Here is a 20,095-nt window from a genome sequence, read left to right as displayed (position 1 = left end):
CCGTTTCGGGAGGAGTTATGTAGATGGAAAGTGTTTAAGTATAAGGGACTAAGAATTCTCCTCCAGCAGGGGTTGTCTGGGGCCTATCAAATGAGGAGTACAAGAAGTTAAGGGGCAAGAGTAAGACGAGGAGATCTCTCGAACTGCGACAGAAAGATGGCGGAGAGCTCTGTAGCGTCGTTGCCTGCCCAGTGGCTGACAAAACAGTTGGCAGAGTTCCAGATGGCTATGTTTGAGCAGCAGTAAAGGAGGCCTCAGAAGACCTGGGCGGGGTGGCTGGCCCTATCCAGGCAGCCATAGAGAGGGTGGAGCAAAGGTTGGAGGTGCAGCATGCGTCGCTCCAGAAGGTGGAGGCGTCTGTGGCTGACCACGAGGATTGGTTGGCTTCATTGGAGGTGGAAATTGTGCTGGTGGCGGAGGGCAAGAAGGTAAGAGAGAAGGTGGATGACTTGGAGAATCGCTTGAGGGGCAGAATCTTCAGATTGTGGGTCTGCCTGAGGGATCGAGGGAACTCAGGCCACACAACACATGACGAAGATGTTTGAGAGGTTGGTGGGGGAGTGGAGGTCTTTGACTGACCTGATGTGAGTCGAGCGCATGGGTTACTAAGGAGGAAGCTGAAGGCAGGTGAGCCATCGAGGGTGATTGTGGTGAGGGAGGACCGTTATTTGGACAAAGAGAAAATTCTGCAGCGGCTGAAGGAGACGGGAGAGTGCACTTGAGAAGGCCATGCGGTGCATATTTATCAGGACTTGTGAGCGGAGATGGCCAAGCAATGGGTCAGGTTTAATAGAGTCAAAGCGGCCCTATTCAAGAAAGACATGGGCTGGGATTCTCCAAAATCCCGGCCAAGTGTTCACGCCGGCGTAAACACCGGTGTTTCATGCCGGCGTCAACGGGCCTCTGGGAGCCAGCCCGGCGGAGGAGTGTTCCGTGTTGCTCCTGCACCGATATGCGGCCCTGCACTGCGGGGCCGCACATGTGCGTGTGGCCATTTCCGCGCCAGCGCTGCGCAACATGGTGTAGCGACACAGCAGGCCCGCGCGGAAGGAGGTAGGCCCCCTCCAGATCGCGCGTGCCCACCGATCGGTAGCCCCCAATCACAGGTCTGGCTGTCGTGCAGTCCCCTCCCAGAGTCTGATCCCCCCCTTCCCCCCCCCCCCACCAGGATGGCACTGCGGCCGCGGGTCTGAGCTCCCGCCGGGTGGTACCAGGTTGGAACCATTGCTGGCGGAACTCGGTGGGAATTCGGCTGGTTGACCGCGGAGAATCGCCGCGGGGGCTGTTTTCAAGGGCGCCTGCCCAGCGCCATGTTGACCGCGTCGATTTGGTGAGGTGCTATATAAGGTCCCTAAGGCGAGTGTCTGGACGAATAACATCAGTTTGGGTTACTTTGGATTTCAGCGGGGTACGAGGCAGGGGTCTCCGCTGTCACTGTTGCCTTTTGCCCAAACAATTGAGCTGTTGGCTATGGCATTCAGCCATAGCCAATGGGGAGCATTGCCTCGGGGAGGAATATTGTGAGGTGAGGGGGGAGAGCACCAAGTCTCTTTGTACGTGGCCAATATCCTGCTGTATATTTCAAATCCAGTAGAGAGTTTTGATAGGATTATGGGAATCTTGGGCAAATTTGAACTGTTTTTGGAATATAAGGAATATGGGGAGAAGTGAGTTGTTCCATATCAATGTGCAGGGGCAAGGGAGAAGACTGGGGAAGCTGCTGTTTCGGCTGATCGGGGCGCAGCAGCATAAGTTGAACTTGGTGAATTAGAGGGAATTTAGGAGGTGGAACGTTTTGCTGTTATCATTAGCTGGGAGGGTCCAGATAGTAAAGATGACGGTGATGCCAAAGTTTTTGTTTGTCTTCCGGAACCTTCTGATTTTTGTGACCAAGTCCTTTTTTAGGAGGGTCAATAAAATGAACTCAGAGTTTATATGGGTGGGCAAGGTTTTCCAGACTAGGAAGGTGTTCTCAGAGTGGGATAGGCAGAGAGGGAGGCTGGAATTGGCAAACCTGCAGAATTATTATTGGGTAGCAAACAGCGCAAAGTTTAGGAAGTGGGTGGTGGAGATAAGGTTGTTGTGCAGAGAGATGGAGGGGGCCTTGTGTAGGAGGACCAACTTGTGGGCATTATTGCAGGCGCCTTTTCCGTTCCCGCCAGCTAAATACTCCACGAGCCCTATGGTGGTGTCAGCATTGAGGGTGTGGAACCAATGCCAGCAGCACTTCAAAATGGAGGGCACATCCCTTTGGGCATGATTTGCGGCAGCCACACGTTTGACACGGTTGGGTTGGATTCTAATTTTAGGAAGTAGGGTGGGGATAGAGTACTTTAGGGACTTGTTTATTGGGGGAGGTTTGCGGATAGGGGTAATTGGAGGTGACGTATCAATTACCAAAGGGGACTGGGTTCCTGTAAGTTAGGCACTTTATGAGAAAGGAGCTGGCCTCATTCCCGAAGCTGCCACCCCTGGGGTTACAGGATAAGATTCTGTCTGAGGAGGAAATAGGGGAGAGCAGGCTGTTGGACAATTATGGGGAGTTAATGGAGAGAGAGAGAGAGCGCTTTGGTGCAATAAGTAAGGTGCAGGTGGGAGGAGCTGGGGGAGTAGCAAAGGGGGGGGGGTAGGTTTTGAGGCTGGTGGAGGCCAAATCACTGAGTGCCTTTAAGACAGAAATAGATAGGTTATTGATTAATAAGCGGATCAGAGTTATGAGGAGAAGGCAGGAGAATGGGGATGAGAAACATATCAGCTTTGATTGAATGGCGGAGCAGACACGATGGGCCGAATGTCCCAATTCTGCTCTTATGTCTTATGGTGTATGGAGTGCGCCTTGCAGAGGGTGAATTCATCCTCATTGTGTGCAAGACTGAGTTGCATCCAGCTCAAAGTGGTGTATTGGGCACACATGATGGTGTCCAGGATGAGCTGGTTCTTTGCAGGGGTGGAGGATGGGAGTGGGCAGTGTGCAGGGGGGCCGGCGAACCATGTCCATATGTTTTGGGCATGTCCAAGGCTAGAGGTGTTTTGGAAAGTGTTTGCAGACACAATGTCAAAGATTCTGGGGGTGAAGGTGGTTCTGAGCCCGTGGGGGGCAATATTTGGACTTTTGAAGGATCCTGGAGTGCAGGTGGTGAGAGAGGCTGGTGTTGGCCTTTGCCTCCTTGGTAGCCCGGAGGCACATAGATCATAGAATTTACAGTGCAGAAGGAGGTCATTCGGCCCATCGAGTCTGCACCGGCTCTTGGAAAGAGCACCCTACCCAAGGTCAACACCTCCACCCCATCCCCATAACCCAGTAACCCCACCCAACACTAAGGGCAATTTCGGACACTAAGGGCAATTTATCATGGCCAATCCACCTAACCTGCACATCTTTGGACTGTGGGAGGAAACCGGAGCACCCGGAGGAAACCCACGCACACACGATATGACACAGTGTTTGGAAAGGCTCAGTAAACCAAGGTCCACCACACTAAGAAAATAAAAAGGGACGGTCAATAGAGAATTAAAGGTGCTATATTTAAATGCGCGCAGTGTACGGAACAAGGTAGATGAGCTTGTGGCCCAGATTGTGACTGGCAGGTATGATGTGGTAGGCATCACAGAGACATGGTTGCATGGGGTTCAGGACTGGCATTTAAACATCCAGGGATTCACAACCTATCGAAAAGACAGGGAGGTGGGCAGAGGGGGCGGGGTTGCCTTGTTAATTAGGAATGAAATTAAATCAATAGCACTAAATGACATAGGGTCAGATGATGTGGAGTCTGTGTGGGTAGAGTTGAGGAACCACAAAGGCAAAAAAACCATAATGGGAGTTATGTACAGGCCTCCTAACAGTGGTCAGGACCGGGGGCACAAAATGCACCACGAAATAGAAAGTGCATGTCAGAAAGGCAAGGTCACAGTGATCATGGGGGACTTCAATATGCAGGTGGACTGGGTAAATAATGCTGCCAGTGGACCCAAGGAAAGGGAATTCATTGAATGTTTACAGGAGGGCTTTTGGAACAGCTTGTGATGGAGCCCACGAGGGAACAGGCCATTCTGGACTTAGTGTTATGTAATGAGCCAGACTTGATTAAAGATCTTAAAGTAAGGGAGCACTTAGGAGGCAGTGATCATAATATGGTCGAATTCAATCTCCAATTTGAAAGAAAGAAGGTAGAATCAGATGTAAAGGTGTTACAGTTAAATAAAGGTAACTACAGGGGCATGAGGGAGGAACTGACGAAAATCGACTGGGAGCAGAGCCTAGTGGGAAAGACAGTAGAACAGCAATGGCAGGAGTTTCTGGGAATAATTGAGGACACAGTACAGAGGTTCATCCCAAAGAAAAGAAAGCTTATCAGAGGGAGGATTAGGCAGCCATGGCTGACAAAGGAAGTTAGGGAATGCATCAAAGCAAAAGAGAAAGCCTATAATGTGGCAAAGAGTAGTGGAAGTCAGAAGATTGGGAAGGCTACAAAAACAAACAGAGGATAACAAAGAGAGAAATAAGGAAAGAGAGGATCAAATATGAAGGTAGGCTAGCCAGTAACATTAGGAATGATAGTAAAAGTTTCTTTAAATACATTAAAAACAAACAGGAGGCAAAAGTTGACATTGGGCCACTCCAAAATGACGCTGGTAATTTTGTGATGGGAGACAAGGAAATAGCTGAGGAACTAAATAAGTACTTTGCGTCAGTCTTCACAGTAGAAGACATGAGTAATATCCCAACAATTCCGGAGAGTCAGGGGGCAGAGTTGAATATGGTAGCCATCAAAAAGGAGAAAGTGCTAGAGAAACTAAGAGGTCTAAAAAGTGATAAATCTCCGGGCCCAGATGGACTACATACTAGAGTTCTAAAGGAGATAGCTGAAGAAATAGTGGAGGCGTTAGTTATGATCTTTCAAAAGTCACTGGAGACAGGGAAAGTCCCAGAGGATTGGAAAATCGCTGTTGTAACCCCCCTGTTCATGAAGGGAACAAGGAAAAAGATGGAAAATTATAGGCCAATTAGCCTAACCTCGGTTGTTGGCAAGATTCTAGAATCCATTGTTAAGGATGAGATTTCTAAATTCTTGGAAGTGCAGGGTCAGATTAGGACAAGTCAGCATGGATTTAGTAAGAGGAGGTCGTGCCTGACAAACCTGTTAGAGTTCTTTGAAGAGATAACAAATAGGTTAGACCAAGGAGAGCCAATGGATGTTATCTATCTTGACTTCCAAAAGGCCTTTGATAAGGTGCCTCACGGGAGACTGCTGAGTAAAATAAGGGCCCATGGTATTCGAGGCAAGGTACTAACATGGATTGACGATTGGCTGTCAGGCAGAAGGCAGAGAGTTGGGATAAAAGGTTCTTTTTCGGAATGGCAACCGGGGACGAGTGGTGTCCCGCAGGGTTCAGTGTTGGGGCCACAGCTGTTCTCTTTATATATTAACGATCTAGATGACAGGACTGGGGGCATTCTGGCTAAGTTTGCCGATGATACAAAGATAGGTGGAGGGGCAGGTAGTATGGAGGAGGTGGGGAGGCTGCAGAAAGATTTAGACAGTTTAGGAGAGTGGTCCAAGAAATGTCTGATGAAATTCAACGTGGGCAAGTGCGAGGTCTTGCACTTTGGAAAAAAGAATAGAGGCATGGACTATTTTCTAAACGGTGACAAAATTCATAATGCTGAAGTGCAAAGGGACTTGGGAGTCCTAGTCCAGGATTCTCTAAAGGTAAACTTGCAGGCTGAGTCCGTAATTAAGAAAGCAAATGCAATGTTGTCATTCATCTCAAGAGGCTTGGAATATAAAAGCAGGGATGTACTTCTGAAGCTTTATAAAGCATTAGTTAGGCCCCATTTAGAATACTGTGAGCAATTTTGGGTCCCACACCTCAGGAAGGACATACTGGCACTGGAGCGGGTCCAGCAGAGATTCACACGGATGATCCCAGGAATGGTAGGCCTAACATACGATGAACGTCTGAGGAGCCTGGGATTATATTCATTGGAGTTTAGGAGGTTGAGGGGAGATCTAATAGAAACTTACAAGATAATGAATGGCTTAGATAGGGTGGATGTAGGAAAGTTGTTTCCATTAGCAGGGGAGACTAGGACCCGGGGGCACAGCCTTAGAATAAAAGGGAGTCACTTTAGAACACAGATGAAGAGAAATTTCTTCAGCCAGAGAGTGGTGGGTCTGTGGAATTCATTGCCACAGAGGGCGGTGGAGGCCGGGACGTTGAGTGTCTTTAAGACAGAAGTTGATAAATTCTTGATTTCTCGAGGAATTAAGGGCTATGGAGAGAGAGCGGGCAAATGGAGTTGAAATCAGCCATGATTGAATGGTGGAGTGGACTCGATGGGCCGAATGGCCTTACTTCCGCTCCTATGTCTTATGGTCTTATGGATGAGCAGACTCCGCACAGACAGTGACCCAAGCCGGAATCGAACCTGGGATCCTGGAGCTGTGAAGCAATTGTGCTATCCACAATGCTACCGTGATGCCCCCACAATGCTGCCGTGCTGCCCACATATTGCTCGGGTGGCGGGGCTGGGAACTGCCTAGGGCGGGGGTTTGGGTGAGTGATCTGGCAGAGTTTCTGCACCTTGGGAAATAACGTTCGCTATCAGGCTTATTGTTGAGATGGAGGCTGTTCATCGGCTTCTTTAAGAAGTGGTAAACCGTCAAGGGGGGGGGGGGGTTCTTTCTTTTGTTTGGGATTTGTTTTGATAAAAGAAAAGGGGACATGGGCTGGAGGGAGGAGTGTGGGGCAGTGTGGTTATGCATATTGCATGATGTGCGTTGATATTGTTCCCATTTCTCCTAGGTTGTGAAAATGCCTTTAATAAAAGTATTTTAAAAAACACTTTAGATGTCGAAGACTTGAATCCCTATCCATTTTGGGCCTAAATGAGCTTAAGGCAATAAAGATTTCTATCTTCCAACCAGGATTATGCACTCAAGTTCATTTGCTGCTAGTTTTACTGGGCTAAGTGTGGATTTACTCCTTCAGACATGGTAAGGTTTAGTTAGGCAGTTTTGATTTTAATCCACATTTCAGGATGATCTGCATTTTGAATCCTGTCCTGTTTGCCGCTTGCCATTTTGTGTGCTTATTGTTGTGTTCAGTGTTCGTTGTCTAGTAAGGAATCCACAGAACTGCTGGTGACTTGTCCAAACCAGGAATTTTATTAACGCACACGTGGTAAGGTAACGATCAGATACAGAGCAAGTTATCATGGAGTTTCTTTATACTCCCCTGGAACTACCCCTATGCACGACTGTCCTCATGTACGTCTTACAATCTTCTCCGGATCACCGAATCTGCCCTGACTTATATCACACGACCACTGTCTTGAGACCGCATGGTGGATCTGTACTGCCACCTGCTGGTTGGAGGTCGCATCACCAATTATATGCATGACCGTCTACAGGCATATCACCACACATATCTCAAACTTCTGTCACCTCTTTGGGAAGCTAGACTAACTTAACTCACAACTGAATTTGTGGCTGGCTTGGAAAGCCCATTTTGTTGGATATCAACAGCATTAAAAAAAAACGGTCTATTTGAAATTAGGGCCTGAATTTTGCCCTCGAGGTGCGCCCAAAGTCGGTGCTGCTGGAAGTGGACATAAAAGTGTTTTGATGGGCCTAGGAGGTGTTAATGGTGAGGGGATGGGGACGATTCTGGGAGAGGTGGTTCTGAGAGGAAGTGGCCAGGGGTGTCTGGGAAGGGGGGTTTGGGGGGGGGGGGGTAGGTGGCTAACAATGAGTAGGGCTGGATCCCACCTGTTGGGCGGGGCTAGGAGCAGCAACTATGGCTGATAGGATGGGCTGGGGAGGGGGGTGGGAGAGGTTAGAGACCTCTGCTCCGGGTGGTAACTTGGAATGTGCGACGGTTGGGAGTCCGGTGAAGCGTGCAAGAGTCTTCTTGCATTTGAAGAGCTTGAAAGCCGACATGGTGCAAGAGACCCACCTGAGGGTGAAGGACCAGGTGAGGCTTTGGAAGGGATGGGTGTGTCAGGTGTTCTGAATAGAGGTCTCAGCTTCTTCCAGTGAACACCCAGCTCTCAGCTCACTGAAGGTTTAAATCTCGACCATGGCCTATGGTGAGAGTCCTGGTACAATTGTACCCGCTTTACTGGGCTGTTGGGTCTCTTCAGGTGCAGTGCTCCTGCTGCTGTGTTTGTCAGGATTCTTGTCTTCACACATTGAGTTTCTCTTGACATTGGGAGTCCTGGTAGATGGCCACTGTATGTTGCAAATGATACCTAACCCAGGGAAATTGATAGGGTCAGGTTCAGTGGGGCAGGTCTAAGTTCTGCACTGGTTGAATCCCACCCAGAAAAGGGGAGTTCAGCCTCAAAGATTTTGTGGGTGTGGGTTGGATGGGTGCATGGTTGCTATAGTGAAGATTGAAAAACATAACATTCAGTAGTCAGAAGCAAATGTGAGTTAGACACTGAGGGCATTAGTTGCTTTTAAAGCACACAACAATGCTTCAGAAGTTTATTTTGCATCTCTTTTGCACAAATATTTTGGGAGTATTGCAGAGATCAATACGCACAACACAGTCTATACCTAATGATGCTTAAACAGAAGATAAAACAAAAATTTGCAGCTTTGTCAACAAAGTCCACATCCAATTACCAGAAATAATCAGAGTAAATCATAGACGATCACACAAGAACTTTGGCCTTGAAGCTACTTTACTGGTGCTCTGGTCAGTTCACGTGAGCAATTCATATTCTGAGCCAGAATTACAAAGCATAAAGTACCTTTTGAAAGACATCATATAGATGGGCAGCATGGTAGCACAGTGTTTAGCACTGTTGCTTCACAGCGCAAGGGACCCGGGTTCCATTCCTGGCTTGGGTCACTGTCTGTGTGCAATCTGCACGTTCTCCCCATGTCTTTGTGGGTTTCCTCCGGGTGCACCGGTTTCCACCCACAAGTCCCGAAAAACGTGCTTGTTAGGTGAATTAGACATTCTGAATTCTCCCTCAGGAGAACTGCACACCCATTATCCACAGAACAGGCTGTGGTGTGGCCACTAGAGGATTTTCACAGTAACTTCACTGCAGTGTCTACTTGTGGCACTAAGAAACATTATTATGATTATAGCGAACCATGTGTTCTGATTTTCCCATATTTGAGTTTACTTTTAAGAGGATGAAGTAAATTTTAATCTTGTGGGAGCAAATATATGGTTTAAGCACTGGCACATCCCTTTGGTTCACATCCACTGCAAGTGTCCAAACAATACAGAACTTTATCCCTCGTCCATTTAGTTTCACCAGGAACCTAGGATTATATCCTAGGGGGAGTAAGGAAATGTCTTGCTTGATTAGTTCTAACTGCCATGACATCATAAATGGGCTGATCCCACAAACTTCAGGCTTGTGTTTTTAAGGAGACTGCCAGTCTGCCTTATGTTAAGATCCTGTGTATACCAACTGCACACCCATTATCCAACAGTCTGGCCCTGAAGCAGTAAAAACAGCACAGACAGTGGCATCAGCAACAGTAAAGAGTCGCATGATCTTTTGTTAACTGAAAGCAGAACCTGGAGTTTCAAGTCTGGCACAGAGCAGCTCTGCTATATTCCTTCAGACTTACCACTGAAAGTTGCTATATGTAGACGACTTTGTGAGAAAACAATGCTTATGGATCTTTAACAACATGGGACATTCATGAGTCTATTTATTGCTTTAGATATCCACGTGACATTATCACAAACAGAAGTGCATATACTTGGAAATATTTTATCCGATTCTGGAGCTTTACTGCAGCACGTACACAGGAAAAGAATCAGGTTTGTATAATGCATGAAAATTAAGTGAGCTTTCTTTTTGAACTTAAAATCAAACTTATTTTGTTTCTCCAGTTTGAGGTTTCTTTCATTGTACATGAAGTGACGTGTAACATGAAACAATAATGCAATCCTACCACTTGGCTGATAATAGTAGTTAGTTTGGACTATATTCTTGCTTATCAGAAAATTCCTTTAGAGAAGCTTTCTGACTTTAAATGGGTTATTTGATTGAATATGAAGCAGTTTAAATTAGACAAAAGTCTATTACTTTCCACTTATAGACAACTTGCAAGATTCACAGGTAGCAGTATTTGACTTACAAAAACAGTCCAAGGAAGTTAATACTAAATCCCCAATTATTTTTTTTGCCTAGCCTTATTTAATGTTCAACATACTTGCGTCAGTAAAAAGAACTCCATATTGTCTGTTGTTGCAGATTTTACAGATCGCATTTCTCAAAGTGATAAACATTGCCAGACAGAACAAGCTTGGTTAATGGAATAATAAACCTTCCTCCTGCTCGAGCACTAAAACAAGTTTTCTCAGCCCACATCAAGTTCGATGTTTTACTCCTTGGTTTAGAGCCAAGATTTTGAATGTTAAATCAAATTATAGCTCAGATTTTAGCCAGTTTTGTAGACTGTCATGGAAACATAAGAGTGTTGAAATTTCACCTCGGTAGCTTCAGATGTCGAAGCATTAGTTCAATTGGCTGTTTTTGTTCAAATAATGTCTACGTAACATGGTGTCTCCTCCTGCCAATAGTACCATTTTCAATTAATGTCAAATTGCAGAACATGGGCAGTTTTACCATGCAAGCATTCCAAAACATCTTGTAGAATTTGGAATGTATGTTTTGAGTACTATCAATGTCAGTGGTTACATATGAATAATAACTTGACAATGATGTATCTTCTGTTTATACACCTATGAAATAGCGTATCTTGACAATTAAAAGGAGTCATGTTTTTATGAGACAATGACTAGCTGGCTGCCAGGAGTGTCTTTGCAGGATTTCCTTGCAGAAAGTACACTTCTGAAAGGTGTTTCCAATCCTCCAGGCTCTTTTTACACTTCGTCCTTTACATGCTCTAAAAAATGTCTGCTAAGAATTCAGTCAGGAATAGGAAAAACTTAACATTGTAGCCCGAGTTACATTTTACCTTGATTGAGTTCAGAATAATAAGTAGCACAATATGAGTAATTCATCTGAGTTAACAGTGGGGGAGTAGTGGTCATGCATCACAAGCATCGAATACTAGCTGGGCACACTGATCATTTCCAGAGTCACCAATATTTCATTTACAATTTTTTTTCACTTTACCTGTGAAACTACTTTGAAAATCAATCCAAGATAAAGCAAATGGCGAACAAAGCAAGAATCCAAGTGATCAAGTAGCACCAGCCATGGTCTTTTTTCACAAGCACTGCAGAGTCACAGAATCAATCCTTTAAATTTACAGCAAGGAAGGGGCTAACTTGACCCATTGTGACCCTGTTGCCATCCAGTCTTATCATACTTTGTAGTTTTTGGTCCATAGTCTTATAGGTTACAGCACTTCAAGTGCATACCCAAGCAGTTTTTAAATCTTATGAAAGTTTCCGCATTACCAACCTTTCAGGCAGTGAGTACCAGATCTCCAACTTCCTCAAATTATCTCTAAATCTCTTACGCTAAATCGATGCCCCCTGGTAATGGATCCCTCAACCAAGAATGCCTTCCTATCCATTCTATCTAGACCCCTCATAATTTTATACAACTTTATATGTCCCCAAGTGAGAACTGTTATTCCTGGTCTATATTTTTCCCTTCCTATAAATGCCCTAAATTTAACCAAATTCTGATCAATTCCACCAAAATGGTCCTCAGATAATATCCCTCTTGTTGAAAACTAAATTCAGAAGCACCCTCCCTTCTTGTTAGACGTACTACATACTGGCTAAAAAGGTTTTCCTGAATGCATTCTAGGGATTCTGCTCTCACTGTGCCTTTCATACTCATCTATCCAAGTTAATATGAGGGTTATTGAATTCCCCACCCTCACCGCTCCATAGTTTTTGCACTCATCAAAAATTTGCCTACATATTTGTTCTTCTATCTTCCTTGATTGGGGGTTGATAATATATTCCCAGGAGTGACTGTTCCATTATACTTCTTTAGTTCAATCCATCTTGCCTCAAATGTTAGCTCTTCTGTGCTTTCAGCTAATCTGTCTTATTCCCTTAAGTATTTACATTAAAGCATATACCATTTAACACCGTTAAATTCCCTTGTTATCTATTTTCTAGCGTTGTTTCTTCTGCCTTCCAAAAATATTGATGAATTTTCGATCTTCCATTTCCAACCTTTTTCTCCCTTCTGAAGCTATGCTCAGGTTCCTGTCCCCCACCAAGCTTGTTTAACCCTTCTCCAACAGGATGAGCAAAATCTCTGGGAAGATATTGGTCCCAGGCTATCGAGTGCAGTCTGTCTGACTTGTATCAGTCCCAACTACCTCAGGACAGGTCCCAATGGCTCAGGTATCTTAAGTCTTGCTCTTGCACCATCTTTACAGTCATGTATTCATCAGCTCTATCATCTAATTCTGTAGTTGCTAACAAATGGCACCAATCTTAACCCTTCAATAATCATCAAATAGTAACATACAGGAGGGCTTTCAGCTCATTTGCCTGTGCCAGTTCTTTGAAAGAGATTTCCCAATTAGTTCCGCTCCCATTTTCTTTTTAAAAAAATATTTTTTATTCTCCTTTTTCACATTTTCTCCCAAATTTACACCCACCAACAGCAAACAATAATCAGTAACAAATATGTCAATCCCCATATCATTAACAATGATCTCATCCTCCCACCAAACCCCAAACATTAGCCCGTATGTTCACATAAACAAATTACAAAAAGGAATCAGGAATCACCCATAGTCACCATCAACACACACCGCCCCCCCTCCCCCCAACCCTCCCACCCACCCCCCCCAACTAATGTGCGATGTTATCCAGTTCTTGAAAGTGCATAATGAATAATGCCCATGACTTGTAGAACCCCTCCGTCCTTCCCCTCAGTTCAAACTTAACCTCTCAAGAGTCAAGAATTCCAACAAGTACCCCCGCCACGCCAGGGCACAGCGTGGAGAGGTTGCTCTCCATCCCATCAGGATCCGCCTTCGGGCGATCAACGAGGCGAAGGTCCGACACCCCGAATATGGCCACCAGGGAGGCCCGGGTCCAGTTTCACGTGCACCACTTTAGAAATTACCCTAAAAACCTCCTTCCAGTAATCCTCTAGCTTTGGACAGGACCAAAACATATGAATGTGATTAGCGGGGGCTCCCCCGCAATGTTCACACACATCTTCTACTCCTTCAAAGAATCGGCACCTCCTCGCCCTCGTGAGGTGTGCTCTATATACCACCTTCAGCTGTATGAGCCCCAACTTCGCGCACGAGGTGGAGACATTCACTCTCCGGAGCATCTCACACCAGAACCCCTCCTCTATATCCTCTCCCAACTCTTCCTCCCACTTTGCTTTGATCCCTTCCAGTGGTGCCTTCTCCTCTTCCATATTAGCCCCGTAAACCGCTGACACTACCCCCTTCTCCAGTCCCCTGTCGTCAGCATCTCCTCCAGCAATGTGGAGGCCGGCTCCACCGGGAAGCTCTGTATCTCCTTTCATGCATAATCTCGAACCTGCATGTATCTAAACATTTCCCCCTGCTTCAGCCCATATTTCGCTTCCAGCTCCTTCAGCCCTGCAAACCGATCCCTAAGAAACAAATCTTTTAGTGTCTTAATCCCCTTCTCCTCCCATTTCAGAAAATTTCCATCCCACCTCCCTGGCTCAAATCTGTGGTTCCCCCGAATCGGCATTTCCCTTGACCCTGCCCCCAACCCGAAGTGTTGGCGAAAATGCCTCCAAATTCTCAATGAAGCGATTAATACCGGACTCCCTGAATACTTCAGCGGGGCTATCGGGTGCGGCGCTGTTGCTAGTGCTTTCAATCCCGATCCCTTGCACAAACTCTCCTCCATTCTGATCCACTGGGAATCAACCCCTCTGACCTAGCTCCGCACATTCTCCACATTTGCCTCCCAGTAGTACAACATCAGGTTCGGAAGACCCAAACCCCTGCCTCCCTTCCCCTCTGGAGCAGCACCTTTTTAACTCTGGTCACCTTCCCTCCCCATATGAACGCAGTAATCCTTCCCTCAATCTCTCTGAAAAAAGCCTATGGTAGGAAAATCGGCAAGCATTGAAAAATAAACAGAAATCGCGGCAGCACGTTCATTTTAACCACCTCTACCCGACCCGCCAGTGACAGAGGGAGACCATCCCACCTTGCTAGATCAGTTTTCACTCTCCCCACCAAACTAGAAATGTTATACCTGCGGAGACCCCCCCCCCCACTCCCGGGCAACCTGCACCCCAAGGTACCTAAAGTGAGTCACTGCCCTACGGAATGGCAGCCCCCCCCACCCCTGCCCCCACCCCCGGCCGAGAGACCACAAAATACTCACTCTTGTCTAGATTTAGTTTGTACCCCGAGAAAGACCCAAACACTCAAAGCAGCTCCAATATTCCCCCTATCGACACACTCAGTTCCGACATGTATAACAGCAAATCATCGGCATATAAGGACACCCTATGCTCTATCCCCCCCGCACTATTCCTTTCCAAACCCCCGAACTTCTTAATGCGATGGCCAACGGCTCAATCGCGAGTGCAAATAGCAGGGGGGACAGAGGACATCCCTGCCTAGTCCCACGGTGGAGAGAAAAGTATCTCGAGCTGATGTTTGTGCGGACACTCGCCCTCGGCTCCTTATATAGTAGCTTTACCCAGTTCACAAATCTTGGTCCAATCCCAAACCGCTCCAGAACTGCCATCAAGTACCCCCATTCTACCCGGTCAAACGCCTTCTCAGGGTCCAGTGCCACAACCACTTTGGTTTCCTTCCCCTCTGCGGTGCCATAACGACGTTCAATACCCTTCTAACGTTTAAAAGAGCTGCCCCCCTCTCACGAACCCTGTCTGATCTTCACCTATCACCTTCGGGAGGCACTCCTCCAGCCTACCCGCCAGTACCTTCACCAATACTTTTGCATCCACATTCAGAAGCGATATGGGCCTATACGACCCACACTCTGTCGGATCCTTATCTTTTTTTAGCAACAGGGATATCGATGCCTGCCCCAAGATTTGTGGCAACACCCCCTTCCCCATCGCCTCTTCAAACATCCCCACCATCAGGGGTGTCAGCTTATCCTTGAATTTTTTATAATATTCCACCGGAAACCCATCCAGCCCAGCCACCTTCCCCGACTGCATCCTCCCAATCGCATCCTTTATCTCCTGCTCCACTATTGCTCCTTCTAATGTAGCCCTGTCCCCCTCCCCTAACCTCGGTACTCCAACCCATCTAAAAATTCCTGCATCTCACAGTCTCCCCCAGGTGGCTCTGACCTGTACAACCTCTCATAAAATTCCTCAAAAACCTTGTGTGGTAGTACCGGGTATTGCGGTACCTAAGAGGTGCGTGACCATTGGTTAGACCCAGGAGTCTACCATTGGCTGTTGTACATAGCTCCGCCCTGAGAGGCCGAGTATAAGAACCGGTGCCGCCCCAGCAGCCTTCACATTCTGTATCGAAGCTGCTGGGGAAGAGTTCTAGCAGATTAAAGCCTTCAGTTATGAATCACTGCGTCTTGAGAGTAATTGATTGCGCATCAATTTAATCTGCTAGAACTTCAGTTGGAAGGATGGATCTCCGTATCAAACCGGAGTGCCTTCAGCTCAGCCCCCACGCGGACAACTCTGCTGCTATTTTTAAACATTGGCTGGCGTGCTTTAAGGGCAACCTCGACACGGCCGCCGACACCCCCACGGAAGGACAAAAGATGCATCTCCTACGCTCACGGGTCAGCCCTGGGATCTACCCTCTTATCGAGGAAGCGGCGAATTATGCTGCCGCGATCGAGCTGCTAGAAGGACATTATATCCGCCCTGTGAACAAGGTCTACGCTCGTCACCTGCTGGTGACTAGGCGGCAAAGCCCCGAGGAAACGTTGGAAGACCTCTACCGGGCGCTGCTGGTGCTGGGCCGAAACTGTGGCTGCCCGTCAGTTTCGGGGAGCGAGCACACGGAACTTTTGATCAGGGATGCTTTCGTGGCAGGTTTGACCTCCCCGATATCCGCCGAAGGACGGGACACGCTGGGGCTTACAGAGGCACGGGCCTTGGCAGGGTCCATGGACGTTGCCTATAAAAACGCGCTGTCCTTCGCACCCGATCGCGCGGCGGCCCCCTGGGCTGCGTGGCACCCCGCAGCGGCAGCTCCTCAGACCCCACAAGCCTGCGCGGCGTGACGGCCCGCTAACGCCGCCGGACCCCGCTGTTTCTTCTGCGGGCTGGCGAATCATCCCCGCCCGCGCTGCCCGGCCCGCACCGCCACCTGCAAAGGGTGCGGCAAGAAGGGCCACTATGTGGGGGTCTGCCAGGCCCGCGGTCTCCAGCGACTATCGGCAACCCCGCCTTCAGGCCCCGACCACCCAGCGCTCACCGCCATCTCCCTATCCTAAGGCCACGTGCGACCTTTCCGGTTGCGGCTATGCGGAGCTAAGCCGCACGAATCGGCAGCTCCCGCGAAGACGGACTTTCGGGCTCGATAGAAGAGCCCCAACGGGACTTTTTACACAGCCAACCCGTGGGGAAGAGAGGAGAGAGGTCCCCCACTAACCTGTATGGACCGGACCCGCAGCGAAACGGCCAAAAAAACGGCACTGGAGCAGCGGGAGAAGAAGGGTAAAATAAACAAAATGGCGGCGGCCGGGGACAAAGAAGAGATGCAAGAATTCATCAAGCGCTGCTTCGAGGAGCTGCGCAAGGAGATGGTGGTGCCGAAGCTGGCAATAATTGAAGGACTTGGGTCAACCCAGAAAGCCCACGAGGTGAAGATCCAGGAGATCCAGGACAAAGTGAGTGAGAATGAGGACGAGCTCTTGGGCCTGGCGGTGAAAGTGGAGCGGCACAAGGCGCTACACAAGATGTGGGCGGGAAGACTCGAAGACCTGGAGAACAGGTCGAGGAGAAACAATTTGAGGATCCTGGGTCTCCCAGAAGGAGTGGAGGGGGCCAACGCCACGGCATATGCGGGCACAATGATCGGGGCGCTGATGGGCGCGGAGGCCCCTCTGGGGTTGCTGGAGCTGGAAGGGGCGCACCGGGTGCTGGCGAGGAAGCCCAAAGCAAACGAGCCGCCAAGGGCGATGGTGGTGAGATTTCAACGGTTCACAGATAGAGAGAGGGTCCTGAAATGGGCCAAGAAGGAGCGGAGCAGCAAGTGGGACAATGCAGAGATTAGAATATACCCGGACTGGAGCACGGAGGACACTAAGCGGAGAGCGGGTTTCAACCGGGCCAAAGCAGTGCTGCATCGGAAAGGAGTGACATTTGGAATGTTGCAGCCAGCGCGACTGTGGATCACATATAACGGCCAACACCACTGCTTCGAAACGCCCGAAGAGGCGTGGACCTTTATATTAACTGAAAAGTTGGACTCTAATTGAGGGTTTGTGAGGGTGGGGGGTATTTGAGGGTTGAAGTATGATGGCGATTGTATATAGGGGGGCAAGCACGCGCAGGGAATGTTATATGGGCTGGGGACGAGAGACAAGGCCGCAACAGAAGCTGCGTCAGGGGGGGTGGGGCAGGCTCTGGAAAGCGCGGGGGTTTTCTCCCGCGCGCGGGAAAAAAGGTGGGAGGGGGAGCGTAGGAACGTCTACTGATGGGGAGATTCCCACACGGGGGGGGGGGGGGGGGTCAAAGGGATGGCGGGGGAAGCCGGGGTCAGCAGGCATCAGCTGACTTACGCGAGTGATATGGAGGGAGCAAAAAAGCTAGACAGGGGTCTAGCGGGGGGGAGGGGAGGGGGGGGGGAAACAGGGTTGCTGCTGCACTGGCCGAAAGGGAATGGGACACAGAAGAGGTGGCCGGGACGGAGGTGAGGGATACGCGGACACGGGACTGGCCCAGAAAAGGAGATGGCTAGTCGGCAGGGCGCGCATCCCGAGGGAAGGTTGGGACGGAGTATTCGGCCATAGCCGTTTCGGACCATGCCCCACACTGGGTGGAAGTGCGGCTGGGAGAGGAGGGGGACCAACGCCCGCTGTGGCGGTTGGATGTGGGACTGTTGGCAGATGAGGTGGTGTGTGGTAAGGTAAGAGGGTGTATTGAAAGGTACTTGGAGACTAACGACAACGGGGAGGTGCGAGTGGGGGTGGTATGGGAGGCGGTGATCAGGGGAGAGCTAATCTCCATCAGGGCTCATAGGGAGAAGACAAAGGGCAGGGAAAGCGAGAGGTTAGTGGGGGAGATTTTGCGAGTGGACAGGAGATACGCAGAGGCCCCGGAGGAAAGATTACTTGGGGAAAGGCGACGGCTCCAGACGGAGTTTGACCTGTTGACCACGGGGAAGGCGGAGGCACAGTGGAGGAAGGCGCAGGGGGTGACCTAAGAGTACGGGGAAAAGGCCAGTCGGATGCTGGCACACCAGCTCCGTAAGAGGGCGGCAGCGAGGGAAATAGGGGGAGTCAAAGATGGTGGGGGAGCCATGGCCCAGAGTGCAACGGAAATAAATAAGGTATTCAAGGCCTTCTATGAAGAGCTGTACAGATCCCAGCCCCCAGGGGGAGAAGAGGGGATGGGAAGATTCCTGCACCAACTGCGGTTCCCGAGGGTGGAGGAGCAAGAGGTGGCTGGTTTGGGGGCACCAATCGGTTTGGAGGAGCTGAGTAAGGGTTTGGGGAGCATGCAGGCGGGGAAGGCCCCGGGGCCGGACGAGTTCCCGGTGGAGTTCTATAGAAAGTATGCGGACCTGTTGGCCCCGCTACTAGTGAGGACCTTTAACGAAGCAAGAGAGGAGGGGTCCCTGCCCCCGACAATGTCGGAGCGACAATTTCCTTGATTTTGAAGCGAGACAAGGACCCACTGCAATGTGGATCGTATCGGCCGATTTCGCTCCTTAATGTGGACGCTAAGCTATTGGCAAAAGTGCTGGCCACGAGGATTGAGGACTGTGTCCCGGGGTGATACATGATGACCAGACGGGATTTGTAAAGGGCAGGCAATTAAATACGAATGTGCGGTGGCTCTTCAACGTGATAATGATGCCATCAGAGGAGGGAGAGGCGGAGATAGTGGCAGCCATGGACGCGGAAAAGGCCTTTGACCAAGTTGAGTGGGAGTACCTCTGGGAGGTGTTGCGTAGGTTTGGGTTCGGGGGAGGGTTTATTAGCCGGGTTAAGCTCCTTTACAGCGCCCCGGTGGCAAGTGTGGTGACGAACCGGCGGAGGTCGGAGTACTTTCGGCTGTACCGAGGAACGAGGCAGGGGTGCCCTCTGTCCCCCCCTGTTGTTTGCATTGGCGATCGAACCCTTGGCCATATCACTGAGGGAGTCTAATAAATGGAGGGGGGTGGTCCGCGGGGGGGGGGGGGAAAGAGCATTGGGTGTCGCTATACGCGGACGACCTGCTGCTGTACGTGGCGGACCCAATGGAGGGGATGGTGGAGGTCATGCAGACTTTGAGGGAGTTTGGGGAGTTCTCGGGCTACAAGCTCAATGTAGGGAAGAGCGAGCTTTTTGTACTACAGGCAGGGGACCAAGAAAGAGGGATAGGGGACCTACCGCTGAGGAGGGCGGATGGGAGTTTTCGGTATCTAGGGATCCAGATAGCCAGGAGCTGGGGGGCCCTACACAAACTGAATCTGACGAGGTTGGTGGACCAAATGGAGGTAGACTTCAAAAGATGGGACATGTTGCCGCTCTCGTTGGCGGGTAGAGTGCAGTCGGTAAAAATGGTGGTCCTTCCGAGGTTTTTGTTTGTGTTCCAGTGCCTCCCCATCGTGATCACCAAAGGCTTTTTCAAAAGAGTAGGTAGGAGTATTATGGGGTTTGTGTGGGCGAACAAAACCCCGAGCGTAAGGAGAGGGTTCCTGAAGCGCAGTAGGGACCGAGAAGGGCTGGCGCTGCCAAACCTAGGGAGCTACTACTGGGCAGCAAACGTGGCGATGATCCGTAAGTGGGTTATGGAGGGAGAGGGGGCGGCATGGAAGAGGATGGAGATGGCGTCCTGCAAAGGAACGAGCCTGGGGGCGCTGGTGACGGCACCGTTGCCGCTCTCGCCATCAAAGTACACCACGAGCCCAGTGGCGGCGGCAACGTTAAGGATCTGGGGCCAGCGGAGACGGCTTAGGGGTGCAGTTGGAGCCTCGGTGTGGTCCCCGATCAGGGGTAACCACCG

The 20,095-nt window shown here is 49.4% G+C and overlaps 2 protein-coding genes across 4 annotated transcripts in view; one reads left to right on the top strand and one right to left on the bottom strand.

Moving 5' to 3' along the window:
- ralgps2 (Ral GEF with PH domain and SH3 binding motif 2) overlaps positions 1 to 20,095 on the bottom strand; it is a 677,925-nt gene that overhangs the window by 221,025 nt on the left and 436,805 nt on the right. The window lies entirely within an intron of this gene.
- The window catches only part of angptl1a (angiopoietin-like 1a), a 110,564-nt gene continuing 99,879 nt past the window's right edge, over positions 9,411 to 20,095 (top strand). The window contains exon 1 of the mRNA XM_072511680.1: positions 9,411 to 9,801. The gene's annotated coding sequence lies outside the window, so the exon portion shown is untranslated. The remainder of the gene's footprint in view (positions 9,802 to 20,095) is intronic.

Source organism: Scyliorhinus torazame, chromosome 7, assembly GCF_047496885.1.
Source record: "Scyliorhinus torazame isolate Kashiwa2021f chromosome 7, sScyTor2.1, whole genome shotgun sequence".
Classification (NCBI taxonomy): Eukaryota; Metazoa; Chordata; class Chondrichthyes; order Carcharhiniformes; family Scyliorhinidae; genus Scyliorhinus; species Scyliorhinus torazame.
Note: the sequence above shows the minus strand (reverse complement) of the source record. Positions and strands in the feature narration are given on the sequence as shown.